The sequence below is a fragment of the Rattus norvegicus genome, chromosome 5 (assembly GCF_036323735.1).
Source record: "Rattus norvegicus strain BN/NHsdMcwi chromosome 5, GRCr8, whole genome shotgun sequence".
NCBI lineage: Eukaryota > Metazoa > Chordata > Mammalia > Rodentia > Muridae > Rattus > Rattus norvegicus.
The window spans coordinates 100,625,941-100,644,673 of record NC_086023.1 but is presented as its reverse complement, the minus strand read 5'-3'; the positions used below and the strand labels follow the sequence as shown (position 1 = coordinate 100,644,673).

The window sequence follows — 18,733 nt, the reverse complement described above, 5'->3', positions numbered from 1 at the left end:
GTTTTCATGTGCTGGAGGTACAGTAACAGCAGTAAGGAAAAAATTCTATTTTTGTGCATTATCAATGGGAATGTCCTAAAGTCTTCATATGTTCTTTGCTAATGATATGTTTATCTAGATGCTGTAGCAGCTTAAAAGTCTGGAAGCTTCTGTTGTCCAGGAGTTCTCAAAAGAAGCAAAGCTTCCTTTACCGTTGTCCCTAGAATTCTGTATGTCTGTATCCACTGCTTACGATCATGTACCCATTGATTCTTAAGATCATGCTGCCTGCAGTCAAAAATTAACCTCTTCTTCCAAGAAAGGTGCTGAATCATGAGAGTTCTAGCCACAAATCACCATCATCTTCTCAAATGGGACACAAAAACATAGTTCTTATGTAATGCGCAGATGTTTGCTGAGGCAGAATCACTGTGTCTTGCAGTGCTCCTCTGAAACCTGGACACAAATTTCAACTCCTGAAATGCAACAAAATACCTGCCAAAATTTGACAAGAGTGTTTTTGTTCTCGGTATGGCTAGGTACATATTTGGTTTTTTAGAGTAGTCATTTAACAGGATTTCCTTATGGATGAAGAGGTAAACGATTTTCTTTAAGGTTCTATAAACTAGTGTGATGAATGCTGCTGAGAAGCCACCAAATGCTTGCCCACGCTTTTGAAGATGTGACTTAGAAGATGGCTGTATGGATTGATTGACTGGCTTTGAGTTGTGGTGGTTTGTATATGATTGGCCCAGGGAGTGGCACGATTAGGAGGTGTGGCCTTGTTGGAGGAAGTGTGTCACTATGGGGTGGGCTTTGAGAACTTTCTTTTGGCTTCCTGGAAGCCATTATTGTCCTGTTTGCCTTCTTAACAAGATGTAGAACCGCCAGCTCCTCTGGCACCGTGCCTGGATGCTGTTTTACTTCACGCCATGATGATAATGAATGAACCTCAGAACCAGTAAGGTTGTCCGTTTTAAGAGTTGCCTTGGTCATGGTGTCTATTGACAGCACTAAAACCCCAATTCCTTAACTAAGACAGAGTGTCTTTTTTTTTCCAAACAGAAGAAATCTGTAGCCATCTAGACATAAGCAGCACACTTGGATTCAAGTCTGCCCAGAGGACATTTACGTATGAAATACTGCTTCTCATTCCTTCCTCATCCACCGATGAGAGAGATTTTATTGGGGAGGGGGTGCTGAGGGGGTGTATGTGTGTTCAAATATGTGTAGTAGCCTTAACTCAGTAACTCAGTAATTCAGTCACTCAGTAATTTAAGACAATAGAAATTACTACATGTGAAGTGGTTTTGAATTTTAGAGTTTCTTGCCTTGTGTGATAAACTGTAAGACAATCAACTAACTCTTTTTGCTCTTCTGTCTTTTTGTGGTGTCTGAGCACTAAGAAATTATGGGCATAACTGTTAAGGTAGAATTAGCATGCTGTAAAAGATACCATAAAATGTTAGCACACAAGTTTTTATATAGATAACCAAGCCAAATTTAGTAGGTCCTATTCACGCTCAAATGGTAACTCTAACATACCTCAATTTTTGGACACATTCAGAAAATAACAGCTACAATGTATCTAAAGTCTACAACCAAAAAAAACCATATGAAACACCTTACAGAAAAATGTCATAATTTATATACTAAGACTGAACTATAAAGATGTATTTTAGGCACATCTTTTCCTCCAAAAAATTCTTTAAACATTTTAATCTGTTTTCTGCATTCCTATGTCGTTTTTGCATTTTTCAGTATTTCCAATAGTACATATGGAATGATTTATAATTTTTATACTCATACACATAAAGAGTAAGATAAAATCCCCAAAGAGAAAATAAACTCTTAAGGGTGTTTTGCACACATTATTACTCTTCAGGGCATCTTTGTGGTTTCCCTTGCTAACAGGTTCTCATTACTTGTAACACATACAATAGCTCACATCATAAATTAGCCAAGAGGTATTTGTTATAGATGCCTTCTGACAGCTGTGCAGTACATGAATCATGAATACTTTACCAGTGTGGGATGAATGTTCCAGTGTGGAATGATAGGAACAGCACTGGCTGGAGATGAAACAGTACGTTTGACTTTCCAAATGTTTTAGATAAACCTAAAAGTGGTTAGGGAAGGTAAAGCTAGCTATCCAGTCGTAGACAGCTTGGGAGAGGCCCTGAGCATCCAGCTTTCCAGCAGCCTGTACTTAGCTTTTTCTTAACATATTTCTTTTGTGAAGTGTGTTCTATAGGGGAAGAAAAACTTAATTTGGGAATGCTTTACAAGTTGGACTAAAAAGGAAAAGAAGAAGAGGAAAGTAAATATATGGGAAGGGAACTAAGGACAACCACTTTTGGAAATGATGGCTGGGAAAGAGAATTTTGAATTGGTGAATGGAGCAGTATGATGAACTGGAGGTGTGTGTGTGTGTGTGTGTGTGTGTGTGTGTGTGTGTGTGTGTGTGTGTGCGCCCTATGTGAATGCAGAGGCCAGAAGAGGGTACCAGATGCCCTGAGGTGGAAGCTTTAGCTCCTGTGAGTCACCTGGCATGAGTCCTCCAGAAGAGAAGTATGCTCTCTTAACCCCTGAGCCCTCTCTCCAGTCCTGAGTGTCATTTCTGAATACAAAGCCTAATGCTAAAGTGACAAGCCTTAATCAAGTGTAATATCAAGATCTTGATAGCTATTGAAAGGTCAGGTAATGTGTCTTTTCTTCATACTCTCAGCAAACTAAGGTGAGCCCTTGCCAATAGGAAAGACACCCAGATTCAGGACTTGATTATCTCTGTCACTTTTGTTGATTTGAAGTCAGCTGAATACATTGCCACTGAAGAACAGAAAGATCCCATTTTAACCTGTGAGAATGCTACTTGCATGCATTCAAGGGATGACCTATGCCACATGGGCATCAATATGTAAATGTATAACATATGAACATACATGCGTAGAAAGACCTGGTGATTCTGGTGACTGCAAGTTTAGGGTTTCTGGTTGTTGTTACCACTTTGTTACAATTCTTGAACAAACTCCCTTCTGTTTTCCTAGCTGGAAAAGGGTGAATTTTGAATATCTTTTATAACCACATCTGGGGATTTGTAAACCTGGACAATGCATATGCTTTTTGGATTAAGATTTTGTTCGGACTCCAGACTACTCAAGTAAATGGGGGTTCTGTCTGGGGCTATCCATTTCCACTTCACTCCAGTGCTTTTGTAGTTTATTTCAGCAGACTCCATTACTGGAGCTAGCTTATGGCGACAACTAGACCAGGTCCAGACAGATTAAATATCTCACTCTGGAAATCCATGGCTAAATTGCAGATTAAGTCGCAAATTGATAGTTATTCCATGTACAGCTCAGGGCTTTGAACCACATTACTTCTGCAGAACAGCAATGTGAAGAGGAAGGGACAGAGATGTGTCTGTAGAAGGGTTAGTCAACAGCTCCCATTTTAAATTCCAAGTTGTCCAGAGCGAGGGCATACTTCTAATGGAAAGAACAGAAAGGAGGAAAACGTTGGGCTGTGCTTACAGAACTCCATAACTGACTGTGCTATCTTTAAAAATCTAAACTTCTCAAGCCCTATCAGTTATACCTGCAAAATGTGACAATAAAACCTACCTTTGAAGGCTATTATAAGGAGTAAATGACACAATATGTACACAGTCTCACAAAGAAACTGTTTGTAGTTAAAAGGTTTCTATTATTCAAGTTCTTAATTGACATGGACTTAAATCCTTGTTTTGTTAATTCATGCTATAATTTTATTGCCTGCAACATTAGCAAGTTCATTTAGCACAGCACAGGAAAAGCTGCTCTAATGAAAATATTGGCATAAACAAGATTTGGAGTTACTTTATTTCTCTTTCTGGTAACAACTCAGAGGAACAAAGACTTTCCTAATACATGATTGGCAAAGTTCTTCATCTTCTGGCTTGACTAATCCAACAAATCCTCAACCAGTAGAGGGTGGGAAAGAAAAGTGAGTGTACACAAACACACACACACACACACACACACACACACACACACACTATTTTCAGTGCCTTTGTCACATGGGTCACACAAAAATAGAAAGGAGGCTGGGAACTACCAAGTGGCTTTTGGGAGGAGGTCAAGAGTTTAGCTAAAATATTTACTACTTCTGAGAAAGGGGAAAACATTAGCATATGTTTAGTATTTCATGCATATTATTAATATGAGGAGGATAATTATTGCCTTTATTAGAGGTGTGTATTTGTAAGTCGGATACACTTTAACACAGGAAAGATTAAAGGTAATATATTCAGTGTAATATAGTTTCATCCTTAAATGCCTTTTACAATAATATAAACAGCTGTAGTTTTGAGATGTCTTATACATGTATAGAAATGGTCATAATAATTACACAGTGAATACTCTTTTTTCTTTTACTCAACAGATATTAACAGGGATAGTTGCCAAGTAGATGGTAGTGAAGAGCAGACATACACCACTTCCCTCCCTCATGGAATTTGTACTTCAGTAGGGGAGATATGTAAGAAAATAAGGAACTTGTTACAGGCTGTGTAGTATGTGATAGAGAACAGAAGGGAGATCATATTCTTTACCAGGATAGCCAGGAAAGAACTGAATAACCTGTCCCCTGGGCTTAAGTCCAAAAGAGAAAGGACGAAGTTCAATATCAGCTTGCTAGAAAGAATGCTATTGTGTCAGAGGTAGGAGAAAAGGTTTGTGCTCCAGCAGTTTTCATTTCATATGTGTTTTATGGTGATTTTTTTTGTTCTGTTGAGCAGAGACAACTACAGTACTGGGTAACTCTAGGAACAGAGAGAAGAGGTTACTCCTATATACCAGAGAGATCCTGGGGAGGATAGGAAGAAACAGAGTAAGATGTGCTAGAAAGGTGAATAGATTCCAAACACTGAGCATTCCTAGTTACTGGTGGATTTCTCTCCATGATCCATAGGAGAGGGAACACATATAGAAAACAGTATATCTGAATGGACTGAGCACTAGGCCCCCAAAATGAGGGAACACAAAGAGAGGAGACTGAAATGTAGGAACTGTTAAGATTAAAGTAAAGGCAGGGCAACAGGGTTCTAGATGAGATGGGAAGTGTAGCTCTATAATGCTAACAGGCCCACAAATTTAGTATCTAATTTTGTCCAAAAAGGAGACCAATTATTTTTCTATTTTCTCAGCATGTGAATAAAATGTGAGATTCAGTTAATTTCATTAACATTAAAATACATTTTTAAAATTATCACAAAATATCACAGTGAGAATTAGGAAATAGGAGAGAATCCAAGTATAAGACACTGAATTTCAAGGCCACAGAGGTTGTTTCAAAATCAGCTCAAGGGGTGCAGGGTGGTCACCATGAGTAGTAGGGCTCATGTTTTAGTATGTGCACACACACTTTCTGAAGGTCTCCGAGACTGAGGCAGAGGAGACAGGCCACCCATGGAGGTAATTGACTGGGTTGATTTCTGATCGGTTAGTAACTGATACTCAGTACTTTTTTTACGCATAGTATCATCCACATGTTCTGCCCATTGGTGTCCACAGCATAATTTATATAATCATATCTCCACAGTCATTGTAGCTACTTCTGAAAATGTTGCTTCCAGGAAGACTTTTCAGCCTTTGGGCTGAGATTGGGAAGAGAGCCCAGAAAAAGGAATTTTAAGTCGCTTCATGGGGATTTTCATTATGATGGGCTATATTTTACTTTTCCCACCCAAAGAATATATTGTGATCCTTATCTGTCAACATTTCGGTATTAGATGATGCCCTTATAAAGAGATAGAGCTGTGGATAGAGACAAATTCCCCCCCCCCTTTCTTGAGGAATGCAGCAATACAGTACAGTCAGCATTAACTAAGAACACGACCCTTGGGGGATACCCCCTCAAATGATGCTTTGCGAACTTTGTTAGTGATCTGTCAGCCTATTCAAGATGATGCAAAACTTTCCCTCTGTATTTTGTGAGCAGTGTATGAGTACTAATTGTCAGTGAAGTAGACCTCTATCGGAAAGGCCTAATTCCCATTCCCTATCACCAAAATTGAAAAGAAAACAAAGAAATATTTCCCAAGAAAACAACTTACAGTTACAGTAGATGACTTGGCAGTGGGTGTGTGCTCTATTGTGCTTTGTCGCTCCCCAAGTGAACAGTTAATTTAATAATACTTTCATAATTTATTTCCTAAATTCTCTTCATTTTTTTTTCAATGAATGGGTTATATTTGCAAAAACTCTAGCTGAAAATCAAATGGCCCAAAATTGCATAACAAAATATTTTGTAAGTTTTTATTTCAAAGAAGTAACACATATTTTGGGGCTGAATGTGTGCCATTAAAATGTAGACGGAGCAGCATGCTGGATTCATTTAGAAGGGAAAATGGGAAAATGTTACTGTGACCTTTCCCTTTAAAACTGACTGCCTTCCAAGGATTCATATGGCTTCTCTGGCTCAAGCATTTGCAGGAGTAGGCCTGAGAGACTTTCTATTCTTGACTGGTATAACATCCAATGGTTATATGTGAGTGGATATTTTGTTCATAGGAATCTATTCTGTTTTTGTTAGACCTTCACAGAATCTTAGATTTCAAAGGTTTACTTTAACTGTAAAGTAATTATTTCTTTTCTGCAAATGTTATTGAGGCCTTTGAAGACTACTTTTTCTCCAGCTTCTGGTTACTTTCCAGTAGAATGGAAATACCTTATACTCCTGTTGGTGATATGATGGAATTCAACTTCTTTATATGGAAAAGCAAAACATTGTATACATTTTTGCTTTATAGAAAGAAGTTGGCATATAATGTTTAAAATGGAATCAAGATAAGTTAGATTTTATTTGAGTTTAGCTTTAGCATTCCATATATTTTTAGAAAATTATATCTTCTACAGAGAGGGGCAGAGTGCTCATTTCTTCCAAGTCTTAATTTTTCTGATTCTTTTTTTCCCCTGGGTATTTGCTTCTAGTGTTTTAGATAATATTTGAATTGAACTTTTGATGTGTACCTTTTTTTCTTTTTGTAAGGTCACTGGCCATTCCATCCATAAGCAACTCCATTTAAAATGGGTCAAAGTCACTCTTGTCCTAGACTGATAGCTTTATCATTGCGATTCTCTTAGCTTAAGAATGAAAGTATAGACTTCTGTCAAAAAGAAGAATGATCCAGCTTTTTTGCTTATGTGAAAATGCTTGACATTTTCCGGCTTCAATTTGGTTTTATCTGTAAAACAAAGTGAAATTGTAGCTGTTTCATAAGATTGTTGTGTGGTTTGTATGATAGTACATCTAAGGTGATCATCTCTCATGTTCATATCGCTATAAAAGTATTATTGACTATTGTCTTTTACTGCCTTTAAATGGGATGAACTAGAGTGTATATTTGTATATACATGTCTCATCTCCCAGTCGTCCATTATCTATGTATGTATCTAAATGGTGTGTGGCTTTTCCTGGAGAGATGTGAACAAATATCTGCTTATTTCAGATAGGATGCCAGTGACAGACCACGGCAATGATTTCCTCCAAGTTTAGCATGACGAACCAGGTTTGAGGTATTACTCTGAGAAACATGAGTGATTGTTCATAAGTACATAGGTGACTCAAAGGCAGCATCACTAAAAAGTCTACTCCAGCGAGGCAGGAACTCAAGAAGGCTTCATCCCAGGAATTCCTGCAGAAGCGGCAGGTAGCTTGGCTTATTGGAGCCTTTTCTCTCCAGCAATTGCTCATTCTGTTCATAACCTTGAGAGGAGCATTATTAATCTTAGAAAATAAACACAATTGATAAGCTCAGGAAGTTCCCAAGCATTCTAAGACCTTGTCCATCATTCCAGAAAGAAATGTTTCAATTAAGAGAAAATGGTTCCTCAAGATCCAACTGTCTGTTTATGTGCATGTAACATAGATCCTGGAGAAGAAACTTAGGGTTTTAAAAAGATGTGTATAAATGTTTTCTTGCATGTATGTTTGTGTACCATATATGTGCTTCCTTCCTGCAGGGGTCAGAAGAGGACATCAGACGCCCCTGAACTGGAATTAAACATGGTTAGGAGCCACCATGTGGGTGTTGAAAATTGAACCCAGGTACTTTGGAAGAACAACCAATGCTTTTAAACACTAAGCCACCTTTCCAGTTGTAACCTGAATTGAACATAAGCATTTTCTTTTAATGATGTAGTTTCTTTAAAAGTAAATTTCAGCTCTGGTATATGCCAACATTATGATCCACATGGGCTGAAATAATTGTAGTTGATACTAAAAATGGTTGAAAATTTTCAGCTTCACTCAAAATTAAATTTGTTAGACTTCATAATTTTAATTTAGACTTCATGAGTACTAAAAGGAGTTCCAAAGCAAACAATGTCTTTATCGTAAACCATGCAGCCTAGTGCAGTTTCTTTCAAGTTCATGTACAGATTCAATGTTTTAAATTAGCCTTTGGTTTTACTGTAAGTTTGTGGCCTCCTACAACAAAAATTAAACTCATGATATTGGCTCTTGCTTCAATTTGAAAGCCAATTCCAATTTTTGATGTGTCTTATTTTTCTAGAAATACTCTATTTACTTCTTGGAATTGTCCAGAAGTCAATACTAGTTTATTTGTTCAAATTTGGTTTTGGGTTGTTCAAAGCTCAGAAACCACTGCCATTAAAAAAAAGTATGTGTCATCTCTTACTCAAACTTGATCAAGTTAGAGCCTCTGGATCCACAGAGGATGCACAGCAACAGCGCACCAGGGACGAGCAGAAACCAACTTGTGAAGGCGGAGGAAGGGGAGAGTGCTCTCTGCCCATATCCCAGATAAAGATTGTAAAATTACTATAAGATACAAGAAATAATTTGTTAGCTAAATTTGGTTTTCTCATATTTGTTAAAGTTTGATGAATTTAACAGTAATAACTAAATCAGCTAACAAAATTCTCTGAAACATAAAGCTACTCTTTAAGAGGAAGAATGAGTGCTAGCCTTCTGCTGTTCTAGAATAGCCATATTACAGAATGGCAGGCGGGTACTAACTGAAGTGCAATCAAGTACTCTCTGGTCAATGGGAGCTCTGCCAAGACTGGAGCCCTGCATGGAGGACTGGTTGTAGGATGCTCTCCTCTGTTTGTGCCTTAGCCAGTGAAATAGAATAGGTGTTCTGGTGCTACCCACAAAACATGGGGAGCTGAAACCACTGGAGATTTTCAGGGTGTTGGAAGGCATCTGCAAGTCTCTAACAACTTGTCAGGGCTCCACTCATACATTTTAATCATTAATGGTCAGCAGAGTGGCTTTGTCAAAATAAGATAGACTCAGTGTTGTCTTTAGAAAGAAGCAACACCAAAATCCATGTATTGTAGCTAAGACCATTTGCCTCAATATAAGGAGAGTAAACCAGTCTTAGCTCTAGCTCCATTTCCTCCTGCCATGCAGTCATCTGAAAATTGGTGCTTAGCACTTTCATTTTCTGCAATCTCTCTTAGTTGATAACTCATTTCTGATTTTGTTGTTGTGTTTACAACACTCTGAAGCCATATGAAGCAGAAAAACTTTGCACAAAAGATCAATATTTCGAAGCACACTTTTTTGCTGAAGGAATTCACTCTGAGTTTTCAGACTTTAGTTCATTTTACTAGCGATTTACATTATAAAGCTAATATATACTATTGTCAAAACTTTAAAAAAAGATGGGACTATTCATCCAAAGCATAGGGTTAGGTAGTAAGTCAGTGTCTAGCCTTCTCTGTGCTCATTCTCCTAAGAGAAAAAGAGGGAGAGGAAGAAAGAGATAAGTGAGACTGTGGTAGTTTGAATAAGAATGACCACCATATGTTTGGATGCTTGGTACTTAGTTCGTCAAAATGTTTGGGAAGCATTACAATGTGTGACCTTGTTGGAAGAAGTGGGTCACTGGGATGGGATTTATGATTTCAAAGTTCCACACTGGACCTTCTCTCTCTCTCTCTCTCTCTCTCTCTCTCTCTCTCTCTCTCTCTCTCTCTCCTTTCTTCAGATAATATGTAAATTCTCAGCTACTGCCTGCCTGCCCCGCCTCCATATACCCCACCATGGAGGTTATGTACTCACTCTCTGAAACTGTCAGCCACCCCCACCCATCTTTCTTTTACAAGTTTTCTTGGTCACAGTGTTTCATCACATGAATAGAACAATAACTAAGACAGAGCTAGAGAGGCATTTATATTTCCTCCCATCAGAATACCACTGGCAATTTGGTTTAATTAAAGAAATCAATTAAAATACAGGCAGAGATTTTCTTATTTATTTATTTTTTTACAAAAATACATTCATCATTGTACTTCATGCTTATGTAATTTTCTGACCTTTTGATCAGTGTGTTATAGGTGTACCTCATTAGTTTTGTAGATAAGTTCCATAACATATTCAGCTTGTCACAGGAGACATAATCTTTTTCTCAATTTTCTGTTATCGTCCCTTTCCCTTTTACTAATAATGAGCACATAAACATTCTGTGTATATCTGTACATAAAAATCTATTGCTCGAGCTCCCTAACTGGGATTTCTAGGCCAGAGAGATGTTGAAATTGTAATCTGTTTTATATATGGCTGCAATAATGTCTGGTAGTGTCCTATCTGCTTCATATTGTATATCGGCTCCCTTTGTATGCTGAGTTCCTAGAAGGCAGATATTCTTTCTGTAAATCATTCAGGAAATAAATATTTATTTGAAAATGAAAGTTTTCATTAACCACCTATAATATCATGACTATAGGTTTTCTTCTTTAGTTTTCCATAGTTAATTTTAATTCTTGATATCTTCCTGAGAAGTGAAGACATCAACGGTGGCCTCCTCTCTTCCAACTAATAACTCAGGATATTTCACATATTTCTTAAATGCTGGCTTAGTTATTTAGTTTCTTTATTATATTAAACTTATTTATCAAGTAGATTATTAACTCTTTATGTTCAAGAGTCATATAAAACATAACATAGAATTAGTAGTCTTTTTATGCATAGGGTGCATGAGTCCATTGTATGTGTTTTATATCAGTGCTGTGAAAGCACATTGCTAATGTATCTTAAATGATCATTCTGTTTATCTTGTGTTGGAGGCACAGTTAAAAATAAAAGACAACAACTTTCAAATGGGCTACATATTAGAATTAAAAGCTCGTTGCCAACCCTGTCTCACCGAATCAGAATCTGAGAGGGAAGGGTAGTATCAAGTGAGGGCTAACATTCATTACTGAATGAAAAAAAAAAGCTGTCTTTCTTAAAGCTGTAGTTAAATTATGGAGTTTTTGGTACAGAATATTGATTGAAATTGATGGACAAGAATAGCCAGACACCAGTGCAAGTGATTCAGTCGGTACACGGTACAATGAAGCAAACTGGGTATACGTTTTGTTATGAACTGAGTAGCATTCTGCCAAAATTTAGACACACTAGCGATTATGACTTTAGTTAGAAATAGGGTTGTGTGGAGGCAATCAAGTTAAACTGAAGTCATAGTAGCTTGTTGTGTGTATTGACTGCAATAACTGGTGCCCTTATAAAAGCGTCAGTGGAGACACACGAACACTGAGAGAGAAGGTCTGGGGAAGACAAAGGTGGAAATAAAAGATGCTCAGCTGAAGATGCTTGGCAACTGAAGAAGCCTCAAGAGCAAAGATGGCTTCCTCTCTCTAGAGCCCTCATAGGGAGCATGGCCCTAGAACTGTGAGGGAACACATTCTTACTGATTTAAGTCACCAAGTCTGTTGTAATTGTCAGCTCTACGATTACCTAACTTTAATCTGTGTTTCCATGTGGCAAGTTATCATACCCTTGGCAAAGCCACAGGCCATTTTTAAAGGAGATAATTAAGTTGAGGCAATTTTTAGTAGAGATTTTTTCCCCCAAGTTGTAAAGGCCAGTTCTGTCTTCAGGCAAATTGTTTACTTGGTTGCAATAGAACTTATGTTTGTTGAGTTTTCTAGGAGTGCAATCAAGCACATATAGGTGCTAAGACATAATGTTATTGTTTAATAATTTGTGGGTTTTTTTTACTGTTTTCATGCTTTCTTAATCAGATCATAAAAAAATACCACCTACAAAAAACTAAAGTAAGAACTGAGAGGTTGCCTAGTCATTAAAGTGCTTGCTGTGCATGCAAGAGGACTTGAGTTTGGATTTTTGGTATCCAATAAAATGCTAAGCATGGCAGGGAGCATTTATAAGCCAGTGCTGAGGTGAGAAGGGTAAAGATGGATTCTAGGGTGTTCTGCCCCAATATCACACTCTGGAAATCAGTGAATTCCAGATTCACAAGAGTCACTGTCTCAAAAATAAGGTGGAGAATGAAAAAGGAAGATATGTGACATCAGCCTCTGGCCTCCATGTGCACATGAGTGGTCAGGCACACCTATATTAATACAAAGAAGACAAGAAGCATTCATCATTTATACTTATTTTTATAAATAACACTAGTCCTAAATCACACATATTGCTATTTGTACTGAGTAAAGAGCTTATGGTGTTCAGAAAATACTCTTCTAGGAATTCTGGGTAAGGTGATAGATTAAAGTTCCTCTCCAAGAAATTTGGTGAAAGAAAAAACACCCACAATACACAATAGCCACTTCTCTCAAAAAAGACAAGACCAGAACTATCCATAAATCAACAGCAAGAAATGCTACAAAACCAGGCAAAGTCACAGTTATTACACAACAGGTTATGGAATGATGGAAACTGGGTTACTAGAAAATTGAAAAGAAAATTTTAAAATTGCATAGAAACAAGTGAAAATGAAAACACAATAACCAAAAACTTTGGGATCCAATGAAAGTAGTCCTCAAAGGATAATTCATAGCTATGTCTGTATATTAGGAAATCAAAATGAACTCTAATGAATAACTTAATGATATAGCTTACAGTCTTGGTAAAGAAAGGAAAAGCAAACAAAAAGCAGTAGACATAAAAAGGTAGTTAGGATCAATGCAGAAATTAATGAAATAGAAAGCTATATGTAATCAATGAAATGATGGTTAAAATATTACTTGAAATAAAAAACAACAAATAAAAATATGCCAAACCTACCAAAAATAAAGAGAGACAAAATTCATGTTAATAAAATGAGAAATGAAAAAGATATTGCAATAGACACCAATAAAATTCAAAAAACCATAAACATAAAAACTATATTACACTAAGGTGAAAAGTCTAGAAGAAACGAATGAATTTCTATAAACACTTTACCTACCAAAATTAAGCCAAGATGAGATAAATAACTTAAACATTTTATAACAAAGAAACAATCAATTTAAATTAGTAGTAAATATTCTCTCAACTAAGAAAATTTCAGGCTCAAATGAATTAACTGTAGCATTTTACATGTCTTTAAAGAAGACTGACCGGCAGTTCTGCAAACTATTCTACATATTTTAAAAGGAAGGTACAATTCCAAATTCTTTTATGAAGGTGTTATTATCCTGCTACCAAAATCAACTAAAAAAAGAAAAAAAAAACAAAGGAAAAAAGAAAAAAGGGGGGATTACAAACAACACTTCCTAATAGACGGAGAAGCAAAACTGATCAATATTCCACATGCAAGGTAAATTTAATAATGAATTAAAAATGTAACTTGCCTTGATCATGTCAGCTCCATTCCAGATATGCAGAAATAGTTCAACACAGTCAAATATAAAATATAATGTGTCACATATATAGATTCAAGTACAAAGAAGAATAAAACACATGATTTTTTTTCTCAATAAAAGCAGAAAGGGCTTTTGACAAAGTCTAACGTTCCTTCATGATAATCTGGAAAGACATTTGGAATGGAAGGGACATAGCATGCCTGATAAGATCAGTAGAAGACAAAGCTGCCTAGTCTCTTGTCTCTTACTCAATCCAGTCTTTGAAGTCTTAGCTAGAGCAGTAAGACAGGAGAAAGAAGTATAGGAGGCACAAGTGGGAAGAGAAGTAAAGTATCATTTTGTAGATAATAGAATTCTATACAAAAACCCCAAAATTGCTACTAGAAGGCTCTTAGACCTGATAAACACATGCACAAAATGGTACGTGGTTTAGTTGCCGTAGTAGACATCTGACCAAAAGCATGTCTGAAGGAAAGGGTTTATACAGCCTTAAACCTTACAGTCTATAATTAAGGAAACATCCATGGAGCAGTAATGCTTACTACCCTGCTCCCCAAAGCTTGCTCAGCCTGCTTTCCTAACTCAGGACCACCTGCGGAGGTGTGGCTTTACTCAGTGTGCTGCATCTGCCCACATCAATCAGTCATCAAGAAAATGTCCATATGAGGCATTTTTCTCAATTGAGACTTTATCTTCTATTTGGTGTCAGGTTGAGAAAGAACTGGGCAGCACAGTTACAAAACTTAAAGCGTAAATTTAGTGGTCCTCCTGTATACTAATGACTGGTGCAAAGAAAAAAATCAAGGAAATAAGCCTATCCGCAATTGCCCCAGAACAATACCTTGACATAAATCTAACCAAGCAAGTAAAAGACATCTCCAGTCAAAATTCTGAAATTCAGAAGAAAGGAAAGTAGGGGAGATGTTAGAAGACAAAGAGACCTCCCACACTCCGGGATAGGAAGAACTGATATTCTGAAAAACAATCATCCTACTAAAAGTAACCTACATATTTAATACAATCCCAATAAAAATACCATATCATTCTTCACAGAAATAGAAAAAATATTAAAAGTAAAAGTCAAAGCACAAAAGACTCCAGGTAATAAAAAGGAATCCTGGGTAAAAAGAATCATGCTGGAGACAACACCATGCCTGATTTTAAGCTATACTACAGAGCCATGGTAAACAAAACAAAACATAACAAAATAGACACACAGAGCAATAAAATATGACAGAGGACCCAGATATAAATTCACACTGTACAGTTACAGCCACCCACTACTTAACAAAAATATATATTGGAGAAAAGTCAGCCTCTTGCAAATAGTGCCAGGGAATATGGATAAGACCATGTAGAAGAAAGAGACTAGACCCCCCTCTCTCCAAAAATGCATTCCTACCACAAACAGAAGGAGGAATATAAAGACGGAGGGAGGCAGGTTGCTACTTAAAGCTTGGTTTTGTCCCCTCAGGCCAAAATGATGCTTGAGACAGCTCTCTGTCATTGCCTAGTTCTTACCTTGTTCCAGGCACAGACTAGAAAGATAAATCCTTACTTTTCTCACAGCAAATCATGAGGCAGGCGCTCCTAGCCATCTTAAAGGGAAATAGCAATACCAGAAGCTGCCCTAACGTTCTCTGGGACCGTGTGGGTGAGACAGTGGCAGAGCAGCTTTCCTTAGGAGAATCTTGCCCGACTCTGAGAATATGTGCCTTTCTCAGAGGACTTCGTTCTCTGACTGTGGCTGTGTTCTAGCTTGGTCCATGTTTCCTTTTCCTTCTGGGCTGAATGTCACCATCTTGCTTTAGGAAGTACCTTGTAAACCCAGATGTCCTTTCTTTCTGTCCAGGCAACTGACCTGAGAGTGAGCACGGTCTATTTCCTGCATTCTCCAGACATGGGAAAGCATCAGGCAATTATTTTGGTCAGAAGAGCAAACTGCTTTCACACAAAACTGCCCTCAGTGGTTTCCTTTGCCAGAGCTTTCTTTGTCCTGTGTTCTGCTGATCAATAAATGTTTGCTAGATCTATCATTCTGTCTGTGAACGCAGTTCTCTGCTTTCCCAACTAAGTTAGTTGTCCCCCTCCCATGTGTATTCATATATATATATGTGTGTGTGTGTGTGTGTGTGTGTGTGTGTGTGTGTGTGTGTGTGCTGTTTGTGTATGTGTGTGTGTGACAGAGAGAGAGAGAGAGAGAGAGAGAGAGAGAGAGAGAATGAATCAGTGTCAGAGGATGTTTCAGGTTTCAGAAGACATTTTCACAGCAGGGTCTATTTACTGTATTCTCCAGACATGGGAAAGCATCAGGCAATTATTTTGGTCAGAAGAGCAAACTGCTATTGGAAGTCTGAGCTAAAAATAAAGCCAGCCATTATAGAGGGTTGAGGTTCCTGCCATATGACATCAGTGTGCTGATTGTCCTGTCATTTGCCCACCTTAAAATTAAAGCAGGGCTTCTGAAGGGGACCACAGAGGAGTAGCTTCTAAGCCCAGGGTCTTGCTGTTGGCCTCTGCTGCATGCTCATGCCTTTCCTCTTCCTTCTTCTCTAATTTCCATCTGCCTTGTCCATTACTGGTAACCTTACTCGGGGAGGCTTACTCTCCTTGAAATTAGTGTTCAGAAGTCCATGATGCAGCATACAGGTGCTGCCAGAAATGGTTCTTGCTCTGGGCAGCTCACCTCCTTGCTGTGACTCTATGTTTGTAAGGGCCCAAGGATTCTTTATGGAAAAGTTTCTCTTACAGATTCCATCACTTATTAGGAGCTGTCAAATCCAAAAGCAGAAGACTGAGCAGGCAAACCTGGCAGGACTTCTGCCTCTCTTCTTTTTTTTCACCTAGGTCTTTCTTTTCAGTGTTCCTCAGTTATGAGACAAAGACATCTAAATACATGAATGGAGCTAAAGAGATGCTAAGGGAGAGGAAGCGTCATCTAACACCTCTGTGGTACAGTGAGGAAAGCCTGCTAATGTGCTCCAGTTGTTCCCAAGTTAGAGAAACATGGGACAAAGTTTTTCCTCACCTCATTTCATGGTTAGCACCATATAAACCTTATCTAGAAAACAGACATCGCAGGAGCAGAGAGGGACAGGGAGGAGGGGATAAGGATGACTTCTATGGATAGTGTGGGAGTCACTCTTGAGAATTCATGGAATTATAACAAATAAAAAATTGATAAACCAAAACACAGTAGTTGTCTTTTCCATTTTCTCTGTTTTCCGTTAAGCCTTGTTTCCCTCAACATTTTTTTTATTTTACTGCTACTAAGTAAACAGTTATTATAATTAGTTTAGGACCCTGAGTGGATGGATACCGAACTTTACAGAGGCTCAGGTTCTGTGTAAAGCAGCATGGTATTTTACTATAACTCACTCACACCCTCCAGTACACTTTAATGAGCTGCATGTTTCTTATGACAGCTAATATAATGTCAATACTAGGTGGGAAAGGTCTGTCCTGCATTCTAAGGAGAAAAGGCATAAAAAAGTGTGTGAAGCCACCTGGTGTACCCAACCAGGACAGGTTTCACAGCACAGCACAGGGACCAGAGGCAAGGCAAGCAGAGCTCCAACATGGGGTAAAGGACAGAGCTGAGAGGCATGAATGAAGGCATCTGCAGGGGGGCATGTCCTTCTTCACTTATATCACATGGATTATTTCCATACAGCTCCATGTCTGATAAGCTCACGTTTTGATTTTTTTTAATTTCAAGGCATAAAAAAATATTGATTAACAGTTGGCTGAATCTAGGAATGCAGAAATAGATGAACAAATGCTCTCTTTCTGGAAGTAACAGAGTTAATGTAGTTATTCTCTCTCTCTCTCTCTCTCTCTCTCTCTCTCTCTCTCTCTCTCCCCTAATCAAGAACAATTGTTTCTATATTGTGTTTAATTACAGTGGAAAATTCGAAAGGTCCAGTCCAGATGTTTGAAGAATACTCCACATTTAAATTGTGGCTACCACAGTGGGTAAGAAGAGCACATGGGCTATGTGATTATCTGTGGGGGTTTAATTTTAAGGTGGGAACCTTTGTGTCTCTAACCTTGTAACTAAAGATATAATGAAAAGGAACATGTCATTCCTTAAAAGACTTTCCCTCTAGTTATGAGTAGAATAGATTATGAGATAATTATTTTCTTGTAACTTGCAATTTAGCTCAATCAAATGGCTTAGCCATCAAGAGCAGAGAAAACAGAGTGAGATTAGCACAGTTTAGGAGAGGGAGTTAGGCTTTCACATTGACTTGGCTCCCACTGTTTCATTTTGGATAGCTAACTTTGGTTCCATTGGTTTCATTCAATGGAATAACGCTGAATCTTACCATTCCAGGGTGTCATCACAGTCATCAAAGGGCAAGATGTGCTCTGTGCTTCTTGGAGTCTAGGTTACTTCGCAGTCAGAGTGCACTCTTGCTTTAGTGCTAGTTTGATGAGATGCATAATGAAAGTTATTTGCTACCAGTAAATTCAGTATCCAAAGTATTCCTGACTGCCTTTCAAAGCCTTGCCCATTTAGCTAATAGTCTGCTTCTCCCTCTTCCTGTGGGCTTTCTCATTTTTCTTTGAAAATGAACATTGTACTTCATCAGTATGTTCCAGTCTTCTTGTTTCTGTAACTGTATTGGGGACCAGGTCAAACTTTTTTCATGCCCAGGAAGAACTCTACCGCTGAGCTACTACCCAGGCTTTTGTGTGTTGGTTTAGTTGGCTTTGATCTTGCTGTTAGAAGCTCTTATTCTATAGCCCAGGCGAATCTCAATCTCATTAAATTCCTGCTCCGACTTCCCAGGTACAGGGAGCCAGGCTGGCTTGGTGATGTGTTTGTGTTCTTCAGAGTGAAGGGCTGTGACGCAACCTGTTTCTTTGTTAATGAACCAACATAGACAACTTCTTACTGTAATATGGTGATGTCTGAGAATGGTAAATTATCTCCCCATCAGTGACAGATCTGGAGAGCCACAGATCTGAGAAATTTGTTCTAAATGGGTAAAATATCAATAAGCATCATAGAAACTGGTAATTTGTAGAATATTCCAACTGAAATTGTGTTTGGGGTCTACTAATGAGAAATGAACACAAGAAGATAAACTTGCTGCCAAGGGTATTTTCCTAGTGCTTAGTATTAAACTATCACGTTTTGTTTT

General features: G+C 38.0%; 1 long non-coding RNA gene across 1 annotated transcript in view; it reads left to right on the top strand.

The window, feature by feature from the left end:
* LOC108350991 (uncharacterized) overlaps positions 1-18,733 on the top strand; it is a 186,940-nt gene that overhangs the window by 113,132 nt on the left and 55,075 nt on the right. The window contains exon 6 of the long non-coding RNA XR_001837981.3: positions 7,983-8,067. This is a non-coding gene — a long non-coding RNA (uncharacterized LOC108350991). The remainder of the gene's footprint in view (positions 1-7,982; positions 8,068-18,733) is intronic.